This window comes from Cucurbita pepo, chromosome 18, assembly GCF_057944985.1.
Source record: "Cucurbita pepo subsp. pepo isolate OVF chromosome 18, ASM5794498v1, whole genome shotgun sequence".
Lineage (NCBI taxonomy): Eukaryota > Viridiplantae > Streptophyta > Magnoliopsida > Cucurbitales > Cucurbitaceae > Cucurbita > Cucurbita pepo.
In genome coordinates, this window is record NC_141815.1 from 4,747,530 (window position 1) to 4,762,023 (window position 14,494).

Consider the following 14,494-nt stretch of genomic DNA (forward strand, 5'->3'; position numbering starts at 1 on the left):
CCAACACCATTGCAACCAACTGACACGAGGTATAGACAATCATCATTCTATGTGGCCTCAATACACATCCTAACCCTTTATTAGAAGCATCATTATAAATCACATATACTTCTGAGCTCTCCTGGACCGTGGGCACTAGAGCCAACGATAACCTCTATTTCATATCTTGGAAGCTGGCCTCATACGCATCATTCCATATAAACGAAACACCCTTCCCAGTCAACTACGTGAGCAGTGAAGCTATCTTAGCAAAATCTTGCACGAACTAGTATCCTACGAATTTCAGAAAACTGCATACTTCGGTGACTGTACTCAGACGAGCCCACTTAGTGACAGCTTCCACTATTGCGATCTCTACTCAAACCTCATCCTTCACACCACGTGTCCTAAGAATAGGTCATAACACAGCCAAAATTCACACTTGGAGAACTTGACAAACAACTTATTTCCCCCAAGATCGAGGACCTTCAGAAGATAAACCTTGTGTTCTTGATCTGTTTTCGAGGACACGAGGATGTCGTGTATGAACACGATGACACACGTGTCAAGAAATCCCTTGAATACCTAAATCATCAACTCCATGAATACCATGGGGGCGTTGGTGAGAACAAACGAACTAACCACAAACTCATAGTGATCCTACCTCGTTCGCAATGTTGTCATGGGTACATCTCCATCTCCCTCTCTAGTCTTAATTTGGTAGTATCGTAATTGAGATATATCTTGAAAAACATAGTCTGATTTCATAGTTGGTTTAAGCTACTCTGTGAAACATGCCTCACGCGGTTTCCTTCAACTCTAAGGGCCATGGACACTAGGCCTTCGCCCAAAGTCCATAGCCCAACTTCCTACTTGGAATGGACAGGACGAAAACTACTCCAACAACCCTAACCAATGGGCTGAGCCAACCTCCAACTACATTGTTGCCCCCATATAGGTTACAAGCTCATATTACCAAGCTCGGCGATTTAATTAAGACAATGACTACTTTATAAAAACTACATCAAATTTTAAATCTTTTAATGTGGGATTGTTGTAGCGGAGAAATCTATCATATTTACATGTAAAATAGATAAATGCATTTATTCAGAACAAATGGCTTGCTCGATGTCCATAGTCCAAGCCACCACAAAAAATATAAGAGGTTGAGGTTTAAATTGGGCCTAGGAGAATCGACCTGCTATCCTTCCACCGACAAGAGCGAAAGGTTACGCTGCTCTGTGAAACTAGCCTCACGCAGTTTCCTTCAAAACTTTAAGGGCCATGGACACTAGCCCTTCGCCCAAAGCCCACAGCCCAACTCCCTAACTTGGAATGGACAGGCCAAAGAACAACCCCAGCAACCCAAACCAATGGGCTAAAGCCAACTTCCAACCACTTTGTTGCCCCTATATGGGTTACAAGCTCACATTACCAAGCTCAGCGATTTCCTTAAGACAATGACTACTTTATGAAGACTACATCCAATTTTAAATCTATCAATGTGGGATTGTTGTAGCACAGAAATGTATCATATTTAGAGGTAAAATAGATAAATGCATTTATTCAAAACAAATGGATGTCCATTGTCCAAGCTACCAAAAATATATGTAAAAAAAAAAAAAAAAAAAAAAAAAAAAAGTGGATGCCAAAAAGGTTACACTGCTCTGTGAAACCAACCTCACGTAGTTCCTTCAACTCTAAGGGCCATGGACACCTAGGCCTTTGCTCAAGGTCCATAACCCAACTCCCTACTTGGAATGGAGTGGCCGAAGAACAACTCCAACAACAACCTTAACCAATTTGGGCTAAGCCAACCTCCAACCACTTTGTTGCCCCCGTATGGGTTACAAGCTCACATTACCAAGCTCGATGATTTCCTTAAGACAATGACTACTTTATGAAGACTACATCCAATTTTAAATCAATCAATGTGGGATTGTTGTAGGTGAGAAACCTATCATTCTCACCTCTCCGAACACTCTTAAGGTCTCAAATTTTAATATTTTTATGCAATTACAACATATTCATATTTACAAGAAAAATAGATTAATACATTGATTTAAAACAAATCCGTTGACAATTATAGACATTCAAATATTCCTATAAAAATTGAGCCAAAAAAAATTGGAAAGTTTTAAAGTTACATTTATGAAATTGGAAAAAAGTAGTTGGCAAGCTCGATGTCCTTAGTCCAAGCCACCAAAAATATATGTAAAAAAATTGGATGTCAGTCTGAGGACTATCCAGAGAGGTCTATATTGGGTCTAGGAGAATTAACCCGGTATCCTTCCACCGACAAGACCGGAAGATTACACTCCTTTGTGACCATTGAGAATTTCATGAGAACCACTCGAAAAGTCGTTCAATTTTATGAAAAACTAAAGAGGTTCGGTTTTAGGGTTGATGTGGTCGGTTCAGTTCAACTGGCCACGTCATCGTCTCTTCCTCCCGCAAGGGAAGGACACGACTCATGGCGTTGCTCCTCCGTTTGAAAACGGAGTTCACCAACTCATTCCAGAGCATTTCTCCCCTCGATTCCTTCATAAAACATAAAGATGAACTGTCAAGGAAGAGTCTGGGATAGATATCTCACCTGCTCGTGAACTACAACGTAAGTTAAAGACGTTCAAAGTCGGGGGAAACTCATTTTGTTGTCGGAGTAAACCTAGGAGGTGTTGTTATTAGTTACGACGATGCAGACACTGTCAGGCCACACCTCCTCACCAAAGATCCTCTTTACACCTTTCTTAAACTAAAGACATAATTCTTAGAGGTTGTTTGGGCGTGGTTGAGGCGAATTTTGAGTTCCTTCCCTCGGTCTACAATTTAACCTAGAACACGATTTTTCCGTTGGTCAGCTCAAACTAGGCCATCAAACATGTTCCATTTAATCCCCTCAAGCTCTTGGAAACATCAATTTTTTATTTTAAGTGCCGTCAATAAGAATTCGAATATCGTCCCCAAAACTTACCGATATCGAATTTCTTCGGTTACGCTTGTTCTTAAGGTTGTCTATCTTTGAGGCATTCTTCAAAAATGATCCTTAGTTGTGTAGAAATTAATTGGGAATGGATTTGTTCATCGAAAATGTATTCGAGATACGATAATTGTCGTCCTTGGCTGAGCATGACTATGTTAAGAGATATTTAACTATCTCTCACGTGCTTTTAGTACTCGAATCATGTTTAGTTTTTTTTTTTTTTTTTTTTTTGAAGTGTATGATTGTCCTTAAATTACATAAGGCACTGCCTAACTTTTTTCCTTCTATCGTTACTAGAATAGTGATCAATCATGGGTCCTTCTCGTTCAATGGGATTTTATTCTTAAGGATTGCACTACATTATTCATTCATTGCTAGATATTGAATTCCTCAAATTTCTTTCGTGTAGTAAAAATACCCTTCAAAAACTTAACGTACTTGCTACGTGGATGAAGAGTTCATTCCCTTCACAAATATATTCAAGACTTCATGTTGAATAGAGTAAGTTTGGAACCTAGACCAAGTAAGGGCCTAAGAAACGTTGAAAGAAGTACCTCAAGTAACTCTTACTCAAGATCTAAGATTCTTCTAAAATAATCTAAAGAATACACTACGAATAACTCATGTTTGTTACTATGTTCTGTAGAGTTTAAGAAGGTCAATGCATGCATGTTATCTAGGGTAATGTGTGAATCATGTATAGGATTGTGTCATAAGAATGATTTAAAGATTAAAATTATAGAAATCTCAAGCATTCTGTGTGTACATATATATTGGGTTACTTCTCCAATGATGATCATCATAACCCGCGTGACACTTAGGGGTATGCTGACCTACGGACGTCACTACAGACAACTAGCTTGACTATGATAGGTCCAGGGGAGGTGCAAATCGGGATCCACACTCGCATGTGTGGTTCGTGTGTAGGGAAGTACTACAAATCCAACTTGTCTAGATTGGAGGCCAGCCCTATGTGGTGTTAACAATAGGTCTCTAGATCATGAGTTGCATGTGTTTGTATTCTCGAACCTCAATAGTGGGGTCACTTATTGAGTATTTCTTAAAATACTCAAGCCGTGTGTTACTTCTATTTAAAGTAAAGGCAAGGCACCCTGCACGACTGACGATGACATCGCAAGTAGATACCATGACATGTGCATGAGATAGTGGTATTATTTTCTTAGTTTTAGGTTAGTACATGGTGTTTTTGCTTTTAATGTTTTACTTCATTTATTATTATTTTTTTATATTGTTTTAAAGATACTTTTCGAACATATAAGTCCATGATAGTGTTTTAAAACGAAGTTTTAAATGTTCAGTTTCACATAAGAGCTAGACTATGATTACGGTTGCGACTATAAGTTAGTAGAAATCTAGGGTCGTTGCATGACCCAAGACTCTAGTAGTAAAATATGAAAGATGACCTCAATGATTAACTTAAAAAAATTTAAGAGATTCTATGAACTCAAGAGTGGTGACAAATATAATGTCATTATTGATTCAGCTCATGAGAATGATTTGTTACACGAATAAGATATATTTACTTTAGGGTTATTGATTCTAAGCATGTCATGAATATGGAGTATTACCGGTATGCATTACCCTAAGGTTAGTTCATGAGATTATGGCAAGATTTGCTAGCCTAAGGATATGAAAGATAAGGATATGAAAGATATGAATAAAATAGGAAAATTATAACTCAAACTTTAAGACTTAATAATCTACCCAACACATAATTTTTTTTATTATATCTAGTTAAAATTCTTCCATTTTTAATTGAATAATTTTTATTAAAAAAAATGAGCAAATAATACTTTTAGGCAACAATATAATATAATATTCTACCAATTAATTTCTAAAACTTTAAAATTCTTAAAAAAAAAAGAAAAAAATTCTAACATTGGAGGCTAGAAATATATAATATAATCAACCATGGCAGATTAAGAACCATTTATATAAAAAATTTCTCTTCATTTTCTTGTTCTTTTTCCTTCTATCATGTTCTAATTCTTCTTTGTTGACTCCCTACAAAATAATTTTTTTTTTACATTTTTAAAAATGGGCCTACACATACCTCCCAAACTCATTCTTGATTAAAATTTAAAGTTCAATTATTATATTATTTTCGTTCAAATATTGATTTAAGAAAAACATACAAGGTTAGGTGTCGAAGTTCAGTTGGTTAGAGCGTTGCTCTTATGAGACGAAGGTCACGAGTTTGAACCTCGCCAAAACCAAAGAGTTAGAACCTCAAAAATTGTTAGTTTTCAAATTTTAGTCAAACTTTGAAGACGTTTATTTCTTTCCATAGTTAACAAAATAGAATGAAATTAAGTTTTTTGCATGATTATTAATACTCTTCAACTTCGATGAAAGTAGTAAAGTGAATCGAGTCACGACCTGATTATTTAGAATGCTTGAAGCACGGATTGTGACTGGAGTTGACTCAGTGGATATAGAATAACGGTAAAAAATTTCACAATACAAAACAAGAAGTATTTAAAACATAATATACATATATATTTACACTATATCAAAATAGAGCTCACATAAGTAGTTTTAAATACAAAATATGGAACAGAGAAAACAGCAAAAACAAAAAGAAGGTTAGAGGTTACTGTGAGGCTTGTCTATGTCATCTCTTCCAGAGTCCGCCCCCATCCTTGACTAGCTTCTTGTATCGAAAAAATATTAAAAACATGGAGTGAGTATAAAGACTCGATAAGTTATTTACTTATCAACTTTTAATCATGTCCTTAGTATGCTAGGGTACCACACTATTTTAAGACTTGTTCTTATTCTTGTCGTAAGAACTTAGGCCCCTAGGTTCTATACTTGAGTTCTAAGTTGTTGTCATGATCTAGCCAAAGGACTTTGGTCTTGTATTCGGAGGTCTTAAACTTGTTTCTGATCTAAAGGCTCTTGGTTCTTTAATTCTTTTTCTATTCCCTAAAACTCCCTTAAGATTTATAGCACAAGCCATGAACCTAACAACCTATGTCCAAGGGTTCATTTATTCAAAGTAACCATGAACCTAACAACCTATGTCCAAGGGTTCATTTATTCAAAGTAACACAATCTGTACTTATGTCCAAAATTTCTTGCATTCTAAGTGATGTAGGTTCAACATACATCCAAGGTTTCATGTATTGTCTCCTATACAGTCTGAAAGCTATGCCCAATGCTTCTTACAAGTGGTGAAATCTGTCTCCAAGGCTTCTTACTTTTAAAGCGATGCAGTTTGAAAACCTATGCCCAAGGCTTCTCACGTTCCAAGTGACATAGTCTGAATACCTACACCCTGTTAGAAATCACGATCCTCCATAATGGTATGGAATTGTTAACTTTTGGCATAAAATCTCATGGACTTGCTTTTGGTTTCTCCAAGAGGACTTATACCAATGGAGATGTATTTCTTATTTATAAATCCATGATCATCCTCTAGATTAGCCAATGTGAGACTTCCTCCCAAAAATCTTCAATAATTCTCCCATCGATCAAAGTACACCATAGAATCTCCTTTGTTGATGCCTATGGAATCCTTGAATAACCTCCCCTTAATCGAGGCTCAACTCATTCTCTAGAGCCCTCAAACTAAGTACACCCTTTGTTCGAAAATTGAGTCACTTTTGACTACACTTTCGAGGCTCACAATTTCTTTGTTCGACACTTAAGGATTCTATTGACATTGCTAAATTAAGGGCATGACTCTGATACCATGTTAGAAATCACGACCCTCCACAGTGGTATGATATTGTCCACTTTGAGCAAAAGCTTTTATAGTTTTGCTTTTGGTTTCCCCAACATAACAATGGAGATGTATTTCTTAACTCATGATCATTCCCTTAATTAGCCAATGTGGGACTCCCTCCCAACAATCCTTAACACGCCCAATGTTTCATATATTCCAAGCGGCGTAATCTGAAACCTGAATCCAAGACTTCTTATGTTCCAAGTGATGTAGTCTGAAGACCTACAGACAAAGATTATGTTCCAAGCGGTGTAGTAATGGTCATGAACATATTGTACCAGGGGAGTTTTAGGGGTTTCTTGAGTTTCTTAGTTTGAGAACCTTGATCCTCAATTCTTGAGTTGTACCTCGTATTCTTCTTGTCTTAATTGATATAGGGCTTGTGTTGGTCTTTTACTTGGTTCTTGTCCTTACAGCATTCTCTTAGTTTCTTGGGTCTTTTAGTTCTTATTATTGAGGCACAAGTCATATCTTAAACTACTCATAAATCATGAACTCAGAATAGTAACATGCATGAATCATTCAAAGTATCATAAAGTCCTAACATGTTTCTTAAAAATTCTAGAAAGGTCTTTAATTTTGGTTATGAGTCATTATGGCTATTCCTTTAAGCCTTAACTTATATCCCTAACTTTGTTTAATTTATAAAATTTATCAAAAACAGCTTGATACATTGAACGTGTCCTTATAACCTTATAAATAGACCTCTTAAGCCATTTGTAGAATTTTTGGGCCTTGAAATATCTTAAAGTAATTAGGGATACTTTAGTCATTTAATCACTAAGCCCTATTGTAAAATTTTATGACACTTAGTCATTTGGTTCTTGAACTAAGGTAAATCATGTAGGAGTATTTTGGTCATTTTGCACTATTTCTTGGTTTGGCTACTTATCCTTATTCATTGGCCACAAAACTTTATGTACATCCTTAATATTTCATAAAATGCTTAACTAATGGTTCTTAGTATTTTTGTTTCATATTCCCATAATCTATACTTAACTCAAATTTCATGCTAAAATTCAAATGATTCGTACAAGTATTTCTTAAGAAAAGTTCAAGACTGGCTACTTACCTCATCGTCGTTGTTCGGGACCTCCGTTCTCAAGTTTCTAATGGAATCACTAAGAAAAATTAAAGGAGGGTTTCATGCAATTCATCAAATATATCGTGTAGTCTAGAAATAGGGTGTTGATATTTTACCATGATTATATTGATGGCTCTACAATCCATACATATGCGCCAAGTTTCATCTTTCTTTGGCACCAATAAGATTGAAACAGAACATGGACTCAAACTTACTTGTATATACTCTTTTTCCATGAGCTCCTCCACTTGTCATGAATTTCTTTAGTCTCAATTGGATTGACTCTGTAAGCTGGCCTATTAGGAATGATAACCCTACATTCAATCACCTGGAGCTAATGTAATGTCAATCATGTAAACAATCACACATACTCAATGGGGTGATATCATTCATCAAGCTTCCAGAGCGTAGATACACAAATTCTCATTCGCTTTTCAACGAGGTTGTTACAAATCCATACAGTTCTTACAACGTATCATATACTACTAAATAGGGTTAGACTGCATACTAGGATGTGGTGAGGCATGTGGTCGAGCTGAGTCTTAGAGGTGTACCCATCTATATCCTAAAAAAGCCTATAAAATCCTACTAAATAGCGTTAGACTGCATACTAGGATGTGGTGAGGCATGTGGTCGAGGTGAGTCTTAGAGGTGTACCCATCTATATCCTAAAAAAGCCTATAAAATCCAAAACCCAACTACTCTTATACTAATATGTCACGATCCAAATTTCAAGGTTTCAAAAAAAGAATCCTACTAAAAAGACAAACGCCAAAAAAATGTAAAATAAAAGACGAAAATGATAAAATTTAAATAAAAAGAAGGACAAGAACAAAAAAAAAATTTAATATAAAGTAAAATTTGACTATTGTCCAATTTATTACAAACGGAAAAATGAATTCAGGATATGAATACAAATAGAAATACAAAAGTCCTGAAATACAATGAAGAGATTGACGCTACATAATGATCCCCTTTGTGACCCCACAACTCTCAAACGCTCCTCTACCTCAACTGGCAGCCTATAGACACCTGACAAAGAAAGGGAAAAAGGGTGAATATATAAATATACACCGTAAGCAATCTACTTATAGGCTCTTACTGTATTGTTGACATAGCAGGAGACCACAAATTTTACTCTAGGTTCTAGGTGTATTGCTCTTGTTGTGCATAGTCTTGGGTAGATAGCTTAGCATACGCGCGGTAACTGGTATCTAATATAGCTGGCGAACTCTCTCTATCATGTGGGGATAACATGGTGAGTGATATGCTACTCATCAGGTGGAGATAGCATAGTGAGTGCTATCATTCTCATCATCCATGGGAGGTTGCGAGCGAATCCAACATGCCATGTAGTCGTTAAATGTCAGGAGCTCTACCTCATGTATGTGCTAGTTCCTTAGACTACCAACATGATCAACATCTTCTCACAGGATGGATCCACCTTGCGGGGTAATTACTGACTACCTGCATGATCAACGCCCTCCTATAGGGCGAATCCACTATGTTGGATAATCCAACAAACTATCATGTTACACGTGCTTAACCAATCTCATGTCTAGCTGAATGGTACCAACTGAAGTTGAAAGAGACTTGGAAGCTCTGCAGGCATTATATCGGCTACTATTGGCATACAAGCTACCTTGGAAATACATTCCGCTATCTTTTCACCTCTAAGGAATTTGCTTTATTTATTTTTTACGTGGACGCTACTCTACCTATTGTAATAAAAAACATAATTATTTTTCTTTTGTGATTAGCTAACATAAATCACTATCCAATAGTTTTCACAAATCTAGTATACAACATTTTAATCATCCACTTTCTCTATATATATATTTCTACCCAACCTACAAGAAAAGTAAGGAACAGTCGACATAACTCATCTTTGGACTGACTCGATAGCTTAAAAAGACAAGCTAAAACATAATATACAATATATTTATATTATATTAAACTAGAGTTCATACATAAATAGTTAAAATACAAGACAATAGCTAAAATTCAATATAAGGTATTATTTATTTTTTAAAGTTTAGAGATTTATTACACACAAATCTTGTAAATATTTGAGGTTCCATGGTTTTGTCGTTAGAACATTGGACTCTAAATCCAATAACTCGAGTTCAAATCTCGGTGGAACCTAATTTCTGTTTGTGAGTAGTAACTAACACAAATATATTTGTGCTTGTGGTTCCATGATCTAGTGGTAAGGATATTGGACTTTGAATCCAAATAAACCTCGGTTGGACCTATTTTCTCTTTGTGAGTACAAATCTTGTAAATCGGACGTTCCATGATCTAGTGGTAAGGATATTGGACTTTGAATCCAAATAAACCTCGGTTGGACCTATTTTCTCTTTGTGAGTACAAATCTTGTAAATCGGACCGACCTATTTTCTTCTTGTCCTGAGATATTCGATCAACAAGTTGTAAATCTTCCTTGTCTCCCCTTAGACATGGTCTAGTTGTGTCCCGTTGTAAATCTTGCTTGTCTCCCCTTAGACATGGTCTAGTGATTACCCAAGTTCCAATCTTGGTTTGGTGGGACCTATTATTTAGTTGTGTAACTAGAATGGATGGTAATAATATATATGAATGTAACGAGCGAATGCCGAAAACAACAAAAACTTAAAACAACACAGCCATGGACCATAAACATTGAATACCGAAAACAACAAAAACTTAAAACAACACAGCCATGGACCATAAACATTGAATGCCGAAAACAACAAAAACTTAAAACAACACAGCCATGGACCATAAACATTGAATGCCGAAAACAACAAAAACTTAAAACAACACAGCCATGGACCATAAACATTGAATGCCGAAAACAACATAAACTTAAAACAACACAGCCATGGACCATAAACATTGAATGCCGAAAACAACATAAACTTAAAACAACACAGCCATGGACCATAAACATTGAATGCCGAAAACATCATAAACTTAAAACAACACAGCCATGGACCATAAACATTGAATGCCGAAAACAACATAAACTTAAAACAACACAAACATGGACCATAAATGGACCATAAACATTGAATGCCCAAGACTTCATTTAAATTCCATACAACATAAACTTAAAACACAGCCATGGAACATAAACTGGACCATAAACATTGAATGCCGAAGACTTCATTTAAATTCCATAGAACATAACTGGAACTTAAAACACAGCCATGGACTTAACCAGTATCCTATGCATGTGCCATGATCTCGAGTTGCGAATACCACTATCCTATACATGTGCCATGATCTCGAGTTGCGATGCCGTCGTCAGCCGCATAAGGAATAGGAATACCTTGCCTTAACCTGAAAAATGTAGTAGCGTGTTTCGAAAATCCTAAGTCTAAGAAAATAAATACCACTATCCTATGCATGTGCCATGATCTCGAGTTGCGATGCCGTCGTCAGCCTCATATGCCGTCGTCAGCCGCATAAGGAATAGGAATGCCTTGCCTTAACCTGAAAAATGTAGTAGCACATGGCTTGAGTATTTAAAGAAATACTCGTAAGTGACCCCACTATTGGGGTTAAATGCAACAATCACATGCAACGAAATGATGGGACCTATCTTTCATTTCGTTTCGTTTTCCCTACGGTGCTGTCCTCATGGGTAATCGTGAATGTGTACCATATACTCTACACACAGCCCATACGTGCGAGTATAGGCTCACCAGCTAGTTCGCACACTGCTGGGCCACTGTCCTTATCCGGTGGGCATACTCTGGGAGCCCCGGCAGTGCTATGCAATGCATAACGATCGTTGTCCTGCCATTGGATGTACGCGTCCGTACCCTCGTGATGGGATGGGGGTATCCCCCCAGATGCATGAACACACATAATGCATGAGGTCTCTCTATTTCTACATTTATCTTTAATGAACATAACCCCCCTGTCACGTTCCAGGCTTCATGTCATTCTCATTTTCATTTCACATTTCATACACATTTTTATCGGGGTTATGGTTCCAAACAGTTTACCATGTTTCATGTCATACAATTCATGCGGTTCACATTCACATATTCCATACAAACATGCCATAATCATTCAAGGACCTCATATCATTACATGCATTACACATCACATCAGACTAAAAGCATACATAGCATACATTCATGTTCACATAACTACGTACTTAAGCACAATAATCTAGCATACAATGTATCATATCATAAACAAGTCATAACGTAAACACTTCATAGTCATATCGTTCTCTAACTTACCATAGCCTTAACGTTCTTATACCTATCACAGACATATCATTACGTAACGTACCTTAGTCATATCGTCACAAGAATGTATCCTAACGCTATCATTCTATCAATCTATCACAAACCTATCCCTTTCTACCCATAACCTAACCGTATTCTTTCATCAATCTCTTCTGTCCATAGCACTTCGGTATGTAACCTAACCTTAACGTTTCATGAACGTATCTTATACTCCTATCGTTACATTTCGTTTTGTGCATCCTTCTCGTATCCTATCTCAAACATATCCTTGAGCACATCGTACCATAATTATTATCATACAAACCACATATTATAACATAATATAACATATAGGAAGCATATCGATGCACAGACAATTCACACATATCAATATATATGACACGTGCAGAACCACAGGGCACGTGCCAACATCAAATATAATCATGCCGATAGTAAGGTCACTTACGTGGCTAGCTTATGTCGTTGTCACGAATATATCTTTAATTAAAGTTCGATTCCGTCCTTTGAAATTTGAGTCAACCTATATGAGCCCATGACATTAGTTTCAGGTTTGAACTCTACGACATTATTTCACTAATTTACATTGGTCCATTATTAAAAGTCTGAAATGTTATATAGCTATAATTATATTTTCATTAAAAATCTTATTTTTCAAACTAAGTTATTCTAAGTTTTACTATTATGGGTATTTACCCTCTGTATTTACCTTTCCCTCCATATTTAGTTTGTGGTTTTTAATTCTTAGATCTTCTTTTTTTTATCTGTTGCCTTTTAATTCTGTTCTCATGTATTCCAAATTTTCTGTGGATCTTTGTTTCCAAATCTTTCCTTATCTCAAGGTTTCCTATTTCCTTATCTCAGTGTTTCCTATTCAGAAGTTTTCTTGGCCATTCTATCTTTAATCTATTCATTTGGCTACTAATCTATTCATTTGGCTACTGATAAAATTTAATCTAATATTACTAAACTTGATTGACTAGAATCCTATAAATAATTGACATTTAGTTTCTAACTCAAAGCTAGATCATTGTAGTAATTCAATCAAAATCTAACTATAATTGGTTGTGATTTCTAAAAAAAAATAGGATAAAAGAAAATGAAGATTTAATATATACCTTATTGATCAGATCTATCTTCACAACTCTGGAGAATCTCAACTAGGTAAAGGTGATTCTCATTTTTTTCCCCTCAAGTAAATCTGACCATTATTGATTTCCTGTTTCTCTTTGCAGTAGCTGTTACTTTCTAGCGTAAGGATGGGTTGAGGAGAGATAATTGTGGGAAGGGATGAGAGGTTAGTGAGAGAAGTGGGGGAAAGATTGTTTTTTTTTTTTCTTTATTTATTTATTATTATTATTATTTTAACTATTTTTATAATTATTTTTATTTGTTTATTTGTTTATTTATTTTTTGGGCTATTACATTATATCCCTCTAAAAGAAACTTTCATCCCGAAAGTGTTTTAATCTTGGAATAACTAGGGTTCTTATTCTAATAGTTCTTTGTCAAGTCTTCAAGTACCACTAAGTAAAAATTATTAACAAGTATACCCTAATCCATATGAGTCATAAACATTTATTTGTATGCATCAAACTTTCGTAAGCCTATCACTTTGTATTCATAAAATCTTTGATTCCTTATAAGGTGTCTTGTCAGATAGTTAGGTATTTTAAATCATAATTCATACTCCAAAAGGGTTTTTTGGTCATTTATCCCCAAATCTTGGTTTAATTTTTCAACATATTCCAATGGCCTTGTAACTTTGTGTAATCCCTATGCACCATGATATAAGGCTCCTCATCAAATTTCATGTCCTTTAGAGGTCACTTTGGTCATAAACTAGTGGTACGAAATTATAGGGTCATTTTAGTCATTTTATACCTACACATGGTTTAGCCCGTTATCATAACCTAATAGTCACTAAATTTTGTACATAACCTTATCATGCCATATTGAGTCTTCTTCTAAAATTTCATGGACAACATAATTTATCTAAGGTTTGTGGCTCAGGCACTTCATTGAAATAAATGTTCATGTGTACAGTAACGTTGGAAAACTTACCTAGTTCCTCACTTTTTTTTTTTTTTTTTTTTTTCCATGATTCCATCTACAAGATTAATAGTTTTACTAGTTTGTGATTTACATTGTTCAACAAGTCAGATTTTCTACACTTAGCTAAAGGTTCACTAATTGACCCATTTGTCCATACATCCTTAAAATCTCATTTTAAAATAAGGGATCTCCACCTACACAAGAAAATTATTGGTAAAACTCCAAAAAGACACTTTCTTTTGATCTAAATTTTTCCTCTTTTTATCATTAAAGAAAGACAACGAAAAATTTCAAGTAGAAACATTCTCGAGAATTTCTCTTAAGATTCGAACCCATAGCTGATGATAGAACTAGAATAGATATTTTTTGTTTCCTACTCACACGCACTCATACCTTTG

The 14,494-nt window shown here is 35.6% G+C and overlaps 1 non-coding gene across 1 annotated transcript; it reads right to left on the bottom strand.

The window, feature by feature from the left end:
- Positions 1–1,129: 1,129 nt before the first annotated feature.
- On the bottom strand, positions 1,130–1,424 carry LOC147787166 (signal recognition particle RNA). The gene has a single exon (XR_015414051.1).
- Positions 1,425–14,494: the final 13,070 nt, after the last annotated feature.